The sequence below is a fragment of the Numida meleagris genome, chromosome 5 (assembly GCF_002078875.1).
Source record: "Numida meleagris isolate 19003 breed g44 Domestic line chromosome 5, NumMel1.0, whole genome shotgun sequence".
Lineage (NCBI taxonomy): Eukaryota > Metazoa > Chordata > Aves > Galliformes > Numididae > Numida > Numida meleagris.
Genome location: NC_034413.1, coordinates 54,209,850 through 54,227,699, shown reverse-complemented (window position 1 = coordinate 54,227,699; position 17,850 = coordinate 54,209,850). Strand labels below are relative to the sequence as shown.

Here is a 17,850-nt window from a genome sequence, read left to right as displayed (position 1 = left end):
TTGGCCAAAAGAGTTTAGACAGGGTATTAGAAAATAAAATCTAAGGGAGGGAAATTAAAATATTTTCTCAGAACTCCTTTAGAATTAGAATTTTCAAATTTTTCTCATTTTTCCCATAAAACAACCTGATTCAACTACTCATCTTAGCATTACTGCATTGGAAAAGATGCAAAAGGGAATGCATGTGAACAGTTTATAAACATCTAACTAATTTTATTTCTTGTGCCTGTATGCTTTAAGAGAAAGCAACAATCTATATTGCTAAATACAACAACACTACAGTGCTAGATACAAAACTTTAGTCTAAAGACGCCCCTCTCACTTCTTTAGTGCAGATTTTTGGGGGCTGTTTCATACTCCCTAACCCACAGAATTGTTTCTGAGACCAAACAGATATGAAGATTTGCACATACCAGCAAGTGAAGTAAAACAAACTTCCCAATATTTATTTTTTAGCTCTCTAGTTAACCACAGAGCAGCAAATCTAAAGATAACCAGAATACCGAGCACTTCTCTACTGGGGAAAAAGAGGAAACCAAACACCACCCTCCCCCAAAAAAACTACCAGTTATTATTAGAACAGAATGGATGTGTACCAGTTATCTGCATTTGGAGAAGTTGTCCAGAATTATCTGTGTTTTTTACTTTTTAAAAACAGTAGGGACATGTCTGGGGGAGTCAGAAGCTCTCTGAACCTATTGTCTCTATTGTTATAAACTAAAGACTTAATACTATCTGATATTTCATCTAATCCTGAAATAGTTCTGATTATTTTTTTTTAAATAATATCCATGAGAACCTGAAGTCTGAAAGTAGTAAGAATAGCAGGAAACCTGGATTACTAGCTAAGAATAAAAATTCTTCCAGATTAAATTCCTGCTTTACTAAATACTCTGTTTCTTCAGTTGCTTTCTACCTACTGAGATGACATCTCATACATCATAGATCAACACAGTCAAGTCTCCAGGGAAAGGCAAACAGTTTTGTTCTATCAGAAAGAATTGGAGGAGAGAGCATAGACAGAGGCTTCCAAATGGCTTGGAACAAGACCAAGAATTTTTCTTAGGCAAGCCACACATCAACAAGGAAAGTTGTTAAAGCATTCAAAATTGAGGGAGACTTAATTATTTTTCCATTATTTAACATTTGGCCTAAAGATTTTATGCAGTATCATTAGACAACTTCTATTGCACGTTCTCCTTTCACTTGGAATAATTAGAAGACAACAGATCAGTACAAGCACAAGCAGCAAATGTAAGGACACAAAAGCAGACAGACCACATCACAATGTCTCATATGAACACCACATCATTCCTCCAACCATACCCAGTGGTCATCTCTGCACCTTCTCCAGTTCCATTATATCCTTCTGGAAAAGACAGAGACCAGAACTGTGCATCATATTGCTGTTACAGATTTATAAAGTGCCAGAATCGTGTCTTTCTTTTCTTCATTTCTTTACCAGTTCACACAGCAAACAGATTCCTAGTGAATTTATCTAAAGTGAATTTCTTCTCATTTCATTATCCAGTCACTTGGTTTTGTAAAATTCTTCTAAGTTTTCACAGTCATCGCTCCTGTAATTACCAGGAATAACAGCTTTTTACTGTCACCAAACTGCCAGGTCACTATTCAGCCTCTTTGCTAGTTTATTAATACACCAAACTAAAAATTCTAGCAGAGAGGTCTGTGGAACTCTTATTTTTGTACAAATTACTAGGTAGCCATGCAAAGCTTACCATCACATGCCACACTTATTTAATTTTCTTAAAATGTTCTTGGTTTGAGACTAGCAGAAACATTCTCTAAGACCAGAAAAAACTGTCAGGTGGTTTCCCTACAGCCATGCAGTCAGCACAGCACTTAAGTTTTTTCTATAGCATTAAATAAGACATTTACGCTGTAAGTATATTGCTACACAAAGAGTTCCTTGTTTTATTCCAACTGTGCTTGCACTATCAGAGTCTGCAGAGAAACAGATTTTGCTAATTTAACTTGAACACTAAGCTAGTGATAGCTGTGCAAATTAAGGACAAAAATAAGAGTGCTTTCTCAAAAACAAAACAAAACAAAAAAAAACAACCTTTTCCCAATGACAAAAGGACTATATTTTAGGCCACCTACCCATACTTTGGGCTACCTGCCACAACATGACTTCTCTTAAACTGCTGCATAACTCTTCGACCTCTCTATCTCAATTACAACCTTTTATCCTCATTTTCACACCAAAGATTACTGTTCTGTCTACTCAGCACAAAAGGCAATATGCAATTATTCACAGTATTTTAGACCCTGCTGAGTAACATTTCATCTCAATCGCTATAGATGCAGCTCATTAAGCCACTGCTGTTTTTAGTATTTTCTTCTGTGCTGTTTTCTTCTCAAGAGGAATTTTTCATTTTCCAGAACCACATATCAAAGGAGTCGGGAAATTTTGCATGGATTGAGCTCTACAGAGGAACATAAAATAATGAAGGAAGAAAAAAAAAAAAGAGCATAAAAGGATTAAGATTAAAAGGCACAGCATAAACCTGAACAACAGTGAAATGCTTCGAATCATGCTCACTGTTCAGAGAAAGAATGGATACTAGTAAATGTTATCCAGAAAAAAATATTTACTTAAAACCAAAAGGAACAGCAAATTGCAAGGCAATCGTCAGCTTTTCGGTTTGAGCGATTCATGTGTATTTGAGGGAAAAGACACTGAAGTTGAGGGGTCAACTGCCCAAAAATGATCATTTTAAGAAGTCAGTTCTTCCCCTCAGAATACTGAAGTCATACCCTAGAAGTAAACTGGTTCTCCTGTGATGGTAGTACTGCCATGGCACCAGTGGTTACTACAAATAAAATACATGACATAAGAGACAACTTGCGTTGCAAATGGGAAGACTTCTTTTCTAATATTTTTTGTGTTGACTTGATTTATGCAATATAATATGGCTAGATAACAGATGGTATATTATGTTTTTCCTGTTTTGACACAATGTAAAAACACGCTGCAGATGGCTGTAATGTAATTCTCATTAACACACTTATATTTTCACAGTTTAGTATAGCAATAATGAAACTTTGAGGTCTGGAATTTCCTGTTGGTTAATTAGCGGTTAGGTTAATAGCCCGAGGAAGTGCACAACCCAAAAACTTTCCTTATTGTTTAATCATATAATTACTATATTCATATTTCTGGGAAAGCTCTCAACACAGATTTCATGTCACAGTGAAGCTACCTTTACAACCCTCCTTCTGTTTGTGAAACAACTGCATTATTTTACGCAGCAGAGTGTGTAGGCAGGAGAGCAATGAACAGCCCTAATTCAGCTCCTCTGGGAAGTTTCAGCAATGCTTGTTTTTATTTTAGAGATACCAACTCACACTTAAAGAATTCTTCAAATGCACATTAAATCAAACACTAGGGAAAAGCCAGGATCAACATTTCTTGGTCTGTTGCTGCTATGTCGCAATAAAATCACTGATTAATTATCAAGTAATTCAGTGGGGTTTTTTAAATCCCCGTTTATAATCTTTCACAGAAGTTTGGAGCATGACATGCATAGCAGCACACCAAGATCCCATTACATCTGGGATCTAGAAAGAGGAAAGGAACAAATCACCACAGATCTCAGACTCGGGCTATTGCCATGAGAGAAGCTGTTGCTGTGACACAAATGCTGCAACTTCAAGCATGTAGTTAAAATAGCAATGGAGGATCCACAGCAATCCACAGACCAGTGTGCCTCCACCATCACATTCCCCATACTGCAGAATGAGAGCAGGGACGGAAGCCCGACTCATGACAGCTCCTCCTCTCCTGGTGGCACCAGGTGAAACTGGCACCTAGGCAGAACTAGCTCCCAAAAATTACTGAATGGGGCAGCTGAAAAAAGGAAAAAAGAAAAAAAAATTACACAGAGAAACTGTATCGTTCTTGCACAACAGGAGCAACTCATATACTGAGTTATGAGGTAAAGAACAATGAGAAATGTACCACTTTTTAAAATGGTAAGGATTCCAGAGAGGATAGCCACTACCAAGCTACCATGAGAGAAAACACGATGCAAAAAACACAACTCGTGACTTGGTTTACAGAGTTAAAGAAAGCCAAAAGCTGCAAGGCAAAAAGTAACTTTTAAGCTCCCAAGCTCACTTATGACAGAGTACTGCAGGGAAAGAGAATTCGGATTTTCTAACAAATGCCTTTTTATTTAAAGGTCAATACAAGGCTATTTTGTCAGATTCTGGAGCCCTCCCATTCCTTCACACTTTACATAGACAACATTAAGAAGAACTGAAACAACATTGTTTTCCTCAACCAACAGAAGCAGGAGCTGCACACAAAGCCTTTTTTGGAACACTAAATGTCACTTTGGGATTCACCAATCACATGTACCCAAACACAAACAACTGAAAAAAGATCTCAATGTTTTTGGAGATCTGAGAAGTACAGCTCCCAACAGAGTCACTGTGTTTCCTTAAAACACTGCCAGGGGTCTAGGAAGTTAATGAAAAACTGACAGGCAAAATGAAGATCCCACAGTCATTTTTTTCTTTTGGAAAATCCCATGCTTTAACTCTTTAATTCAGAAATATTCAGATCCAGTTGCACAGAGAAGTTTTCATAATCACATCAATTTCTTGACAGAATATGCTGTACTTTGCAGATCTTTTTAAGGCACCATTACTATATGGAATTTAGAGGTAGCCTTAATAAAAAATTTAACAAGACTCTTGTTCTGAATGCTTACATGTGATACACCACTTTATATATTTTCTGCTATATACATATACACACATACACACACACACATTCAGCAACAACTTTCTCAGTTCTTCAGAGCAGCATATTCCATGGGTTATCTCAATCTTTGGAGCTTGCATGCTAATCAGGTGATAAATGACATAAAATATATACATAGTCAAACTTTGTGATGCAAGTTCCAGATACTTCCTTAAAGTGAAGTAAGAATGAAATGATGGAAAAATAAGACCTGGCTGTACTGGGATCTTTATGAAAATTTGTAAGGAAAAACTCTCCCCTGCTTAACAAAAACAGCAAGTAATTTAGATAAGAGTTTGTTTTACAGGAGCTTACACTAGTGTACAGAAGGATGCTCATTCCAAAGGGATAAGCAGCTGTGTGAGCAGCAAAAACTCTTTGCTGCAAACATGGCACATTGGGAAATGATATGCTCCAGGTTCATTGCTACATATGAGACAGGAATGAGGAAGAAAAGCAGTGTTGTCTCTTACTTAACATGCACACACACAAGCTCCTTGATTCAGATAAGCATGTATCTTTGGTATCAGTATCACTGTCAGTTTAACTGGGAGTATACTACACCAACCTCTGGAAAGCACGTTTGGGGATTCTCCTCAGCACTTCAAAGAAGATATTTCAAAATCACCAAAAAAAGTTGAAAAAATACTTCCAATATACAGCCAAATTCTAGACACAGCACAAACAGTATGGTAATCTCAACAAACTACTTGAATGAATCTCTAAGGAGTTTGAAGGTAACAGGCTAGCATCTTTAAAGGCTTATGTTTGGTTTTGTCTACTTGAAACCACAATTTTAGGGCAATATTCTGAAGAAGAGTAGGTGCAGCAGCCATATTCAAGCTTTATTGCACACGTATAACTAGCAAATTATTTTTAGAAAGCCTACAGTATTATCCTGTCAAAAGGAAACATCTTAAAAAAAAAAATGTATTCTGCAAGCTTAAGTGGCACTGGCAAAGACAGCTCATGTTTTACCATACACCCTCCTAGTATGTTGCTATGTCCACCTGAATCAGAAGACTTCCTCATGCTGCCTCAGCAGGAGCTCACAGAGGCCGTCAAGCCATGACTAGACAAGCCAGCTATTGCAGAGGTTCGGTGTGCTGTGATGCATGGGTGTGCAGCTCATCTCAGCACCGTGCTGCCTGTCTTATCTGTGCAATTGTATGAGACAGACGCTACAACAAATTTTGCCTTTTGAAACATACCAGGTTCTTATAAGCTTTTTTACAGAGCAGGGCCATCAGCTCAATTTTTTGCCTACTTGCAAAAGATTTTTAAAAGACAAAGTAATCAAACACATCATTTCTTAAATTAAAACTGTAATCTTTTTCTGGTTCAGGGAATGCAGTAAGATATTTTGCTAGCCAAAATTTCCAATGCAGAAGGGATTCAAGCCGAGACCTGCGATATACAAGAAGGTACGGGCATGTGTACTTTTCAGTATCCTGGTTTACGTTTTAGGAAAGAATAATCAGAATTGCCCATGACTTACATTTGAGTCATTCAAGAAACATTCAGGGAACAAAGAACAAGATCTAACGCACAAAGAAGTTGTTCTCATATTGCAACTTACTGTGACCTGAGTGAATTCTGCAGTACCTTCTGCAATAACTACCTTAAACCACAGACTCTCTAGCTTACACATCCCAACTAGTGCAGAAGCCTGTGTGGTACAAAGAGCAAACAAGCTTCCTAAATAAAGATGAAGAATCAAAGACTTCTCCATTACCTTCCCTCATGTGCACTTCAAACTTTGGTTGTTACTACCCAGAAAACCAGGCTTCAACCACAAGTATTAAAGAACTCAAGGTAGTTTTAAGAAAATACAGTGCATTTATATTTAATATAACAAAAATGCAATGAGTTATTGTCAAACAAAGGAACTCCTTCTGCCAATGCTGGAAAAATAACTGAATTTTCAGTTCTCCCCATTTATACCTGCAGTGCCACAGACCAAGCAGCACAACGCACAAGTATGGCCACAGCACCAGCTCTTTCCACCTCCGGCTTTAAGACTGGACAAGAACTCTAGCCCCACATTCATATTTCTCCATCCACACTTCCTAAGGAAAACACACAACTCAGAAGAAATCTTAGCTTTCCAGAAGAAACCAACTGCTGTAATAAGGACAAATCTGAAGATAAGTGCTGCTTATCAGAGAATGCATGCACACGTTAGATATACGGCTTGGTACCTACCTATAGCACTTTCCTGCTAAGGAAAGGCGTGAAGCTGTGCTGAAGGCAATGAAGCCCAGCAGCAGGCTGGCAGGCAGGGACACTTTGCCAGCCCAGGCTGGGTTTGTACTCGGCCCCACACCCCCGCAGAGCCAGGTGGGCAGTGAGTGCTCAGTAAAGGGGAGGAAACTATGGCAGCCAGAGCGGGCCTGGGCAACGCTAATAGGGAAAGTCCCAGAGAACGAAAGAGCATGACAATAAAAGCCTCAGATGGTATCCCAGAGTACGGTTACCATAGCTCATTTCATTTAAAAAAGCTACTTTTGTAGCAAGAAAAATACTGAAAGCACATTCAAAGCACTGCAATACCAATTTTTACAGAATAAGGGTAATAGTTTTTAACACTCAAAAGTTTGGGGGCCAGCTGTGCTTGCACAGCCAGCTGCAGGTCAGCTCCTGTAACCAGAGACAGGCAGTTGGACACGATACCACACCTGGAGAACTGCAGCTGCAGTGCCTGCATTGAGGGTGGTGCTGGCACTGCCGCCTAGAAGTGACAAACCAACCTGGTCCCTGCCCTGCCTGGCAGGCTGTGACACACAGGGAAACACAGGGAAAACCCTGCCTTTCAACTTGAGATTCCGATAAGACAAAGCTGGCTATGAGGAATAAAACTGGTTCTGCTCCGTAAGGCAGGCCAGGCAGGTAAAAAGCTGAAAAGTTCCTTCTCAAATGCTTGCTTTCTGTGAAACACCCTCAGCCTTGCACTGAAAATCCTAGTGTTAAACCCATAGGTACTTATCCTTGCTAAGATTTGGACCTTTAAAATACTATAAGGCAAAGTACAACCCAATGATCACAGCATCACCACTTTTAAGTCTCTCTCATTCTCCAGTTAAAGTCCATAGAGTCCATAAAGTCCAACAAGGCCATAGAGATCCTGAATGTAAAACATGAGGGCTTCTCCCAAAGCAATGCCTCCTATTTTATTTATTATGTTGGACCACAACCTCAGAGGAGGATGCTGGTGGTATTGCAGCAGCAGTTGAGTCCCGCCAATATTCTGTTGCATGTTGCTGCCATGTGACAGATGGCAGCAGAGGGGTGGTCTGACACAATGGCATCTGACATGGAAGTACAAATGAAGCAAAGGTGCGAAACTGAATTTCTTCATGCAGAAAAAATCGCATCCACTGATATTCACTGACGATTGCTGAGTGTTTATGGAGACCCAACAGTGGATGTGCGTACGGTGTGGCGCTGGGTGGTGCATTTCAGCAGTGGTGGCAGCAACAGTGGGTTACCTCCGCTGGTGCAGATTCTTACAAGCACGGCATGTAGGCTCTTGTTCATTACCGGCAAAAGTGCATAGTGACTATGCTGAAAAATAGTACCTGGTAGCTGAGAACTTGCTCTAACAGATAGTGTTATTATGTATTTCCATGGGAACAGCAGATACATAGGAGGTATTACTTTCAGAGGGACCTACATAAGAAACCTACCTAGACAACTGAGTTATAAGAAGGAACTGTCTTCCCCCACAACTGACTACATACCAAAAGCATACGGGCATATTGCACCGATAAAAAACGGAACAAGGAAGACCACTTAACATGCTCCCAAGTTATAGCTGTGAAAGGATCCACTTTTTTTTTCCTTTCCTGCTCCAGTTTGATCTTTCCAACAACCAAAACAACCACTGCTTGTTGATTTAATGCAGCAGATGAATGAACTGCTGAGAAATCCTCCTTCTAATCTGTCCCCTAGGTGAGTTCAGAAGGGATACATTGCTGTTGCCTCACACAAGTCATGCCAGGAGCGTTCTGCATGCTCCCAGCTGGAGTGGGTCTGCGGTCAGCAGGACAGGCACTGCAGCTGTTCACCTATAATCCCTTCTCCTCATGGTGGATGAGCAGAAATTGGTTAGTTTCAGAGAAGTCATGTAAGAAAAAGCCACAGGGTGGCACTGCAGGTAGGCTCTGTTTTGAAACGGTTTGGTGGGTTTTTTTTTTTTTTCTTTTCAAAGCAAAATGGGACATATCCAATTCCATCTGTATGAAAGAGTAAACTGACTTGTTAGTTTTTTTCTTTATATTGTTCAGCTATCCCCAGCATATAAATCATATCTTAAAAGAGACAGTCCACTGCAAAGATATCAGGGTATTTTATAAATGTATTAAAAGGTATTTAAGAGCATAAAACAAAAACAATGATATTCTGAAGATACTTTAAGTATTAGTAAACATTTTTGATTTGCCAGTTCATTTTGAAATAACTAACAAATTTTCACAAAGCACATGCATTTTCATACAAAAGTTATAACATTCTCTTCATATTTTGTCTTTTAAGTCAATATTGAGATTGCAAAAATCTTTGAACGGTTCTCTCTGAAGCACTAGGTAGGATAGCATTAACTTCTGAGAAAGTAAATAAAAGTCTGTGAAAAAAAGGTGTTAAGGCTGCATTCAGTACTATCACTTCCTTTTAAGGCACTTTTCTTCTCATGCATAAAAGAATCAAAAACCATTTAATGCAAAATAGAAGACGTAAGAGAGCAATATTACAAAGCCTGACTTACAAGTCTATTTTTTCTGCTGTACTGTTTTTCCTTCCCCAATTTCAAACTCCTGCCATTTCAGTTAAAAGCCAAAAACGGTTGGTTACAAGGAAAGCTATTTCTGTTCATTTAGTGAATAAACTGATATTCAAAGGAGATTTGGAGGTCAGCCAGGACTGCAGTACTTTCTTTCCACTTTTAAACAAAAGGCTTCTTCAAGTTCTAAACCTGATATTCCTGAAGATTCTAAGCTAACAGATAGCATAAGACCATGCACTACCATACAAGTCACCCGAAGACATAGATCATTTTAAGTTCTCAGTTTCAGAATACGGTCAGCAACAATTAGCATCCACTGTCAGTGTTTCTAGTAATAATAATAATAATAAAAACTTATATTTTAGCTCAGTTACATCATCTCATGAACTAAAATGCAATTTATCTCCTGACATTTTTTCTTATCCCAGAGGGCAAGAATTCTGGAGAAAAAAAAAAGTTATTTCCTTGGACAGAAACTGAAGAGAGGAGTAGTAAATACTTCAGTGGCCAAGTAGCTCTACGCTATTCTTTCTGCTACAAGCTTGCTCCTCATATTTCTTAAACCGTGTGTATACGGAGATTCTATCACTGTTAGATAGCATGACATTAATATATTGGCACATAAATGTGTCAACACAGCGGTGACTTTAGTGGGACCCAAATCAAAATAATCCCCTGCCTTACCCAACGCATTATGTAATAGTATTGATTTCCAAAGTTATACAAATTTCATTTGAGCATATTATTTATTTACCTGTTTTGATTACACTTGTACTAAAGGATTCTACATTTTAATAAATGATCTCAGGACACGCGCCTAACAAATATTAAATTAACAAGAGAGCTAACATGGTAAAACACATTGCATTTGTTACCAAAGCCTGAGTTCCAGGTACTGGTACTTCTTAAAATCATGAACTTAATAGAGAAGTATTTAGGACAAAAAACACAGTCAAAGGAAAATATTTTTTGCCCTTGTTATTTTGTCTGCTTGGGTTTGGAGAGCATGGGTTTCTGATGAAGCATCTGCCTACACAAAACAAGAAAAAAAATCAACTATAATTTTATCTCAGAAAAATCAAGTACTAAAGACAGGATTCAGCCACTCCTAGTCCTGTCTCATCCACACTAGAAAAATATCTACGCTTTTACATCTCAGCTACCTGAAGTTAGAGTACCTCACATGTATTTATTTATGCAGATTCCCTATGCTTTCAAATATTCTAGAACAAAAGAATTTATTCAAGAACAAAAAGAATAAAATTCAAATAACTGCATGGCTTTTGTCACAGTAGCACAAAACATTTATGTCCAACTCTTAACAAAGAGCTGCCTTATCACACAGAACTTCACACTTTTCCTCAAAAGCGCAATCAGTATGTAGCCTAAATTTGTATACAACCCACAAGGATTTAGATATAAGAAAACACATTTTGCAAAGCAAAACAAAACCCACACACAACTGTTCCCATCCAGCACTGAGACGCGTTCCTGCATTCCCATGGAAAGTCAGCAGTGAGAAAAGCACAGCCACACATTCCTTTGAGGCCATGCACAACCGAACCACCAGACAACGAACAAGATCTGGTCCCCCATCACTAGTACAGCCACACAGATCATGGGAACTCATTTTCTCTGGGTCACTTGGCTACACAGCTGTGTGTGTCATTTGTTTTCAGAAATGTCTTCCTTTAGGAGAAACAAAGATTACTGCAAGATTAAAAAAAGACAAAAATATCTGTATTACTATGTGTGGTATGTCTGACAGCTTAAGCTAAAAACATGTGCAAAGCTACTATTTCACTGAATGGTGCAGGAACTCAAATTCTGCAAAACTGAAAACAGTTCAAACAGGTGACTACTATCATCAGATCACCCTCAGGAAGAGTCCAAGAACTATGCTGCAGAAGCCCTATCACATGCTGACAATTTTATCTGTCTTCTTGCTGACATATGACTAAAGTTTGTGCTAACATTCCTCATTTTTTCTAGGGGAAATAAATTTATTCTATCATCTATCAAAAGAGAGATGAATAACAGCTATCAAGATTATCTAATGGATCAAGCAGCTATTTCCATTGCTGGATTTCTACTTTTGCCAGTTTTAAAATATCGCCTGCATACATAAAAACCAAGGGAATGAATGTACATGAAAAACAGATGTAATCATGTAACTGCAACTATGAGAATATGTAAGTGGTTTTGTGTTGAAAACAATGGGACAGCCACAAATTATGTTTGTTAGACAAAGTTAATCTAGTATTGACTCAGATATACAGATAGGGATCAGAAAAAAAACCTGCATCTTTTTTGTCACTTCAGATATGTAGAGAGGCTCAAATAAGCTGTGCGAGAGACTGCTAGGAGACACCAAAAGTCACTTGCCAAATTAAGGGTTATGGTTAGTAGACACAGAAGCAGACTATGATTCTCAATTCCTCTGTCTTCATCTTCCTCCTCTGAGTAAGGTTCATCACATTCTCACCATCTTCTGTATCAGCAATTGGCTACCAAACCTTACTGGATCCAACTCCTAATCACACTGTGAACTGCTAGACCATGCCTCTGAGCTACTCAATGAAATGGCCTGGCTGAATCTATTTTCTACAAAAAAAATTTAAATTAATTAACATGGCTAAATACCTGTTCATAACAAACTTCAAGCCAGTGCTCTACTTCTGCGTGCATAGTCACATGTTTTCTCAAGCTCAACATCACATTTAAGCTCATAATACTATTTTCTGCCTGTTTGGAGATGTGGAACAACAGGGTTGAACAAGGATACATCTGTCACAGAAACACTGCAGTCTGTGCCAAACATTCTTTAGACCATACGTTTAAATGCAATTCAGCAGCCTTTAAAAATTGTACCATTAGCTTTCTGTGGTCACATGTGGCTAATGAGGATACCAGGTGACTGTTATAGGAGCATAACAATGACATAAGCTTCTGAGAACATTATAAGACAAACTTTACAGTTAGGCCTAGCCATAATTTCTCTTTTTATTTTTCCATTTTTCAGCCCAAATTCAGCCCACTCCATGTCATACTGTTTTATTTGTTTAAAATTACAAAAAGAGGAAAGGAAATTGTCCCCGTATGCTCATAGTGGGCAGATCTGCCACAAAAACACTAGCTGGATGTCCCCTCCCATCCCATACTTCTTACACAAGTGAGCTAGAAGTGGAGGAGAACACAAACTGATACTAAAAAGAACAACCTTTCTGCTCATCTTGAGCTTATGTGAAGCTCCATGCTACAGTCAGTGATGGCTGTCACCAGAAATTCCTGAAGAAAAGTGCATATTGAGCATGCTGGTTTGTGTAATCTAATTCAAGACACTTAGCTGTGTTAAGGAAAGAACATATTAAGATTTAGTTTAATGGTTAGAGGATTATTTCTGCTTTTGGCAACTGCCATCAGTGACAACATATACAAAGTTGCTACTTCAACAGACACAGAACTGGTAGGATTAAGTTCTGAGAACACCCCAACTCAGAACACTGAGTGAGCATAGGTACACAAGTATGCATATGCATATATAAATCAACAGAACAAGCAGTATATAGAATTAGATCCTTTCATCTGGAAAACTTACTCTTACTTATATGTCACAAGCAAGTAAGATGGATTCATGGATAGATTAATTCATGGATAGGTTATTTCAGCACAGTGCAACACAATTCCTTTTATTCACCAATATTAAGCTTGCTATCATTACATCTGTCCTCTTATCAGAAGAATTTAGGATTAATCTGAGCTAGTAGCAGGGCAGTCAAGTCTTAAGATGTGCTGTGGAACTTGTTTATAATGCTAGCCTGAAAGTTAAAGTATATAAGCAAAATGTAATACTCAGGACAGTAGAAACCGGAACAAGCTGGCAGTTGACCAAGGCAGACAAGACCTTTCCTACACTTTGGAAAGAATACATACAAAACTCAGTTGCCAAAGCATCCAGCTACAGACCTTGGTGCCCCATTGTGTTTCACCATGTAGATACCTCTGAAAAATCTGAGCATTTTATAGCTAAATTCCAATCTGAAACTCTCCCTTTTGGATGCTCAGGGGATATAAATCATCTTCCTGTTTTGGAAACTTCTTTTCAAATATGACAGTACTATGTTTGAATCAAACATGACCAGTTTGTTTTGTTTTGTTTTATAACAAAAAAATATGTAATATACTGAAGAGACAAACAAAACATCTCAGAAATATCACCATTATATCACTGGATTTGGTGTATATGATCTCAGTGGCTGTGCCTCTTCTACAATACGAGGTTAAAATAAAACTTTTAAGAGTCACCATATACAAGCTGCATTTCAAATATCTATCCAGCATCCATTATCCTTCTGCTACTATATGCTTTGGAATAGGGATTTCCACTGCAAAAGCCACAAACTGTTATTTAATGCTAGAACACACCTCCAGGACAGACAGTTTGAAAAAACGAATGATTAGCGGAAAAAAAAATGGCTTCGTTTAATGCTACGCTTTAAATGCGATGAAAATATTCTTTGTGGAAAACACGCTATTGGACTAGCACAATAATGGCTGCCACGCTCAAAAACAAGAAACTTAAATAAAATAAGATTATGAACAAAGAGTAGGGATTGAAATTTAAGACAAAACAAATCGGGTAAATTGAAGAGAACATACACTACAGCTTTAAATTAGAAGAGTGACTTGTGAGATCAGGAACTAAAATACGGACGAAAACTTGAATCTATCAACAAAGACCTCCCCCTCAACAATTCACAGTACGCATCTTTTACAACAAACAACCTGTGATACCACAGGCACATTTCAGCATAAGTACAGGGGTGCATGCAAAACCAGCTGACTCATAATCAGACACACAATCTTCATGCACAAATGACTAAATTTAGAAATGCTGTCGGACCATGAAATAACTTTTTCAAGTTTCCCTCACTGTCTAGCAAATGATACCCATCATCAGAGAAATTCCTGTCCTTAAAGACTATCAAAACGCAATTGAATAAGGTCCTGACCATCTTAATGCTATGACATTAGCTCTTCTTTGAGCCAGAGCTGACACGAGGTGACCCCACCACAGCTCCCTCTAACCTAACTCCCTGACTCTGTAACACTACACTCGTAAAGAGACTCTAACCCATGCCTTCTGCTATCTGCAGCTCAGCTAACCTCTGATTAATTCGTTCCAAATAAAGGAGAAAACAATTTGTATTTGCTGAAAACAGAAAAAGACATTACAGCTAAATTCTTGAATCCTGAGTAAGTCTACTAATCTAGATCAGTGGTTGCAGCATTTTTTAATTTGTAGATTCCTAAAAAGGTTTTTCAATCAGCAGTGCAAATGCTAGCTTTGCAACCAACACAAACCAGCTGGAATAGGCTCGTTCTCTAGTAGTTTTGTAAAAGCCCATGGGCCACAAGCTGGTTTGGAAACTGATGACATAACCTTATGGCACAGTAAGGAAGGTGATAGTAAAATCATTCATTTTACTTTCAGCCTCTTCAGAAAAGCAGCAATGCCTACTTATTAAAGGGGGTGGGCATGTTTTGTGAATTTTGGTCATTTGTTTATTGACTGAAGTCCAAGCTCCTTGGAGCACAGACTTTCACCTTTCATACTTAAAGATTTCACCTACCAGAAGATTTTCACTGCAGCTAAGTGCAAATGAGGAATCAGAAGCTTGTGTTTTATTCAGCAAACAAATTTCAAATTTCCAAAAAGTGCTACGCAGGATGTATCCATACTTACTGATGCTCTCCTCTGGTTATGAAGCAAAAGCTGAAAAGCCAGTTGAGCGGTCCCTTGCACTTCCTACTACCTCCGGATTGCACAAACTGTAGCAAGCGTCCTTACACCAGCAGACCACTTGGAAATAGAAGCTGGGTTTATCAATCAGGGCTATTAACTGCAAACATACAATGCAAATATTCCACATTAAATGCAATTAGCCAAAACAGGTCAGGAAAAAATGGCTCAGGCCAGGTTTAGCATACCTTCCACAAACTAAACTTGAACTTTTTCTGAGGAGAAAGCTAACATTTAACAAGTGAAACTGGAAACAAGTGAAACTTGACCACTGCAATTAAAAGCCTTTCACAAAGCACCAGAGAAGCCATGAAAAAACATGCTCCTTATGTTTTTTAAGTTATTTATTTTTATTACTATTACTGAGGCACTTCACAAGTGAAAAGGGAAACTTGATTAGTGAAAGAATTCATCAGAATTTATCAGCTCACAGTACTAAATTCCTGCTTGATTTAATTCCCAGGATATCAGTTATTTTTCTGTTAATTGTAAGGTCAGAGAGGACACCATTTAAGCAATAAGCAGCAGGAACTAAACAAACAGAAGACCGGATCTGTAATACAAATGTGTTTCCTGGAGGAAAGGAGTAAATCAGTGAAGATAATGTACTACAGAAGAAAGAAAAAGCAAAAAGTCACATGTTCCAAAACAGTATGTTCAAAAAATTTCTCACTAGAACATAAATAGCTCCACAAAATAAGTGCACTACTAAGGAATTTACATACTTACCAAGGTTTAAGTTACTAATCAAAAGCAATAGCTATTTGCCTTGTGGATGAAGAGTCGTGATACTTGCAACACCCGCACATTCACAACTGAGGTTACAAAACAACCTGCACAGCCAGATCTATCTGTGCGAGTGCACACCTTAGACAAGAACTCCAGAACGCAACACAACCCCACTCATTAGCCAGTTTAAGAAAAACAATCCCAGTAGTATAGTAAAGAGGCATTCAGAATACTGGAACAGTTCAAATAATACTTAATGCTTTTCAAATCCACCAGTTAAAAGGTCACATCAGTGGAATTCCATGGCACATCTCCTAAAACCCGGCTTCTGGCCTGTGGATGAGCATCATGTGCTTACATGAACAGCTAGAATGTGAAATTTGTCTTTAATGAACATAGGGCATGACTACTAAAAAACTGTATACATTTTCCAAAAATCACTGGTTTATCCTAAATCCTTATTCATCCTTATTTGATCATAGAAACATTAAGGTTGGAAAAGACCAGTAAGATCATCTAGTGCAACCAACAACCCATCACCACCGTGCCCACTAAAACATTTCCCCAAGCGCCACATCTACCCTCTTCTTGAACACCTCCAGGCACAAGGACCCCAGTGCCTCTGCAGGCAGTGTGTTCCAATACTTCACCACTCTTTCTGAAAAGAAATTCTTTCAACATGAGCCTCCCCTGGCACAACTTAAGGCCACTACCTCTTGTCCAGTCACGGTTGCCCAGGAAAAAGAGGCCAGCCTTCACCTCGCTACCACCTCCTTTCAGGCAGCTGTAGAGGGCAACAATGTCTCCCCTGAGCCTCCTCTACTCCAGACCATCCCATCATCCCAGTTCACTCAGCTGTTCCTCCCAAGACATGTTCCAAGCGGTTGATGAACCCCAGCTAAAGACACCAAGAGATTTAATAACTGACTGACAAACATTTTCAAATAAATTAATTTCTAACCCCAGAAAAGGTTGCCCCTCCACAAGTTAGGCAGATGTAACAGTACAAAAAAAGCCTCATCTCTATACTTAGCCAATTCCAGATGGCATGGCTGAGTAACACAGCTGGAACTGGCAGGACTTAAGAGGCACTGGGGACACAATCCACATCCACCTTAGTAAACCACCCTTGGCCTGAATATGGGAAAGAAATTTTCTATTTCTATAATCTAAGGAACCATAAAGAGATAAAAATAACTACTTTGTTTGTCCTACTGAATAGAGGATTAAAATAACTGGCAACATTTTAAGTCATGCACCAGAGGTGGATTCACCAGGTCACAATTGGAAAAGGAGAACTGCCAGGCCTTGATAAGCATGGCAATTACAATTCTTTTATATACAGAACCACTCCAAGGGAGTGCAGCTTCCTTACACAGCAATAACAGCATATCCTTTGATTTATACAGTAGTTCTCCAGCAATACAACCAACATCCTGTTTTCATCTTGAAGTACAGCTGGGTAGGTTGCCTACAGGCTTTATTTAACAGAGCTCCTCTAACCAAGTCCATTCTCACTATGAGAAACAGCACCCTCCAGTTTAGCAAGCATTTCTTATCTTCCCAGCTCTTTCTTCTAAAAATTCTAATGTGGTATCTACATTTATATACTACATTGATCAGATATACTGAGGGCTTTGAAAAAACACAATTCACATGTATAAATTAAAAATACTCCTCCCACCTGGGAAGTCATGTAAAAACACCCAAGAAAATTCAGAGGAAAAGGAGTTTGTGGCTTTCAGAGAAAAGAACAGAAATACT

The 17,850-nt window shown here is 38.5% G+C and overlaps 1 protein-coding gene across 7 annotated transcripts in view; it reads right to left on the bottom strand.

Moving 5' to 3' along the window:
* Window positions 1-17,850, bottom strand: part of COBLL1 (cordon-bleu WH2 repeat protein like 1) — an 84,228-nt gene that overhangs the window by 54,059 nt on the left and 12,319 nt on the right. For 2 of the 7 annotated variants that reach the window (XM_021398787.1, XM_021398786.1), the window contains exon 2: window positions 15,301-15,457. The exons of the other annotated variants lie outside the window; for them this stretch is intronic. The gene's annotated coding sequence lies outside the window, so the exon portion shown is untranslated. The remainder of the gene's footprint in view (window positions 1-15,300; window positions 15,458-17,850) is intronic. 7 annotated transcript variants of the gene reach the window in all.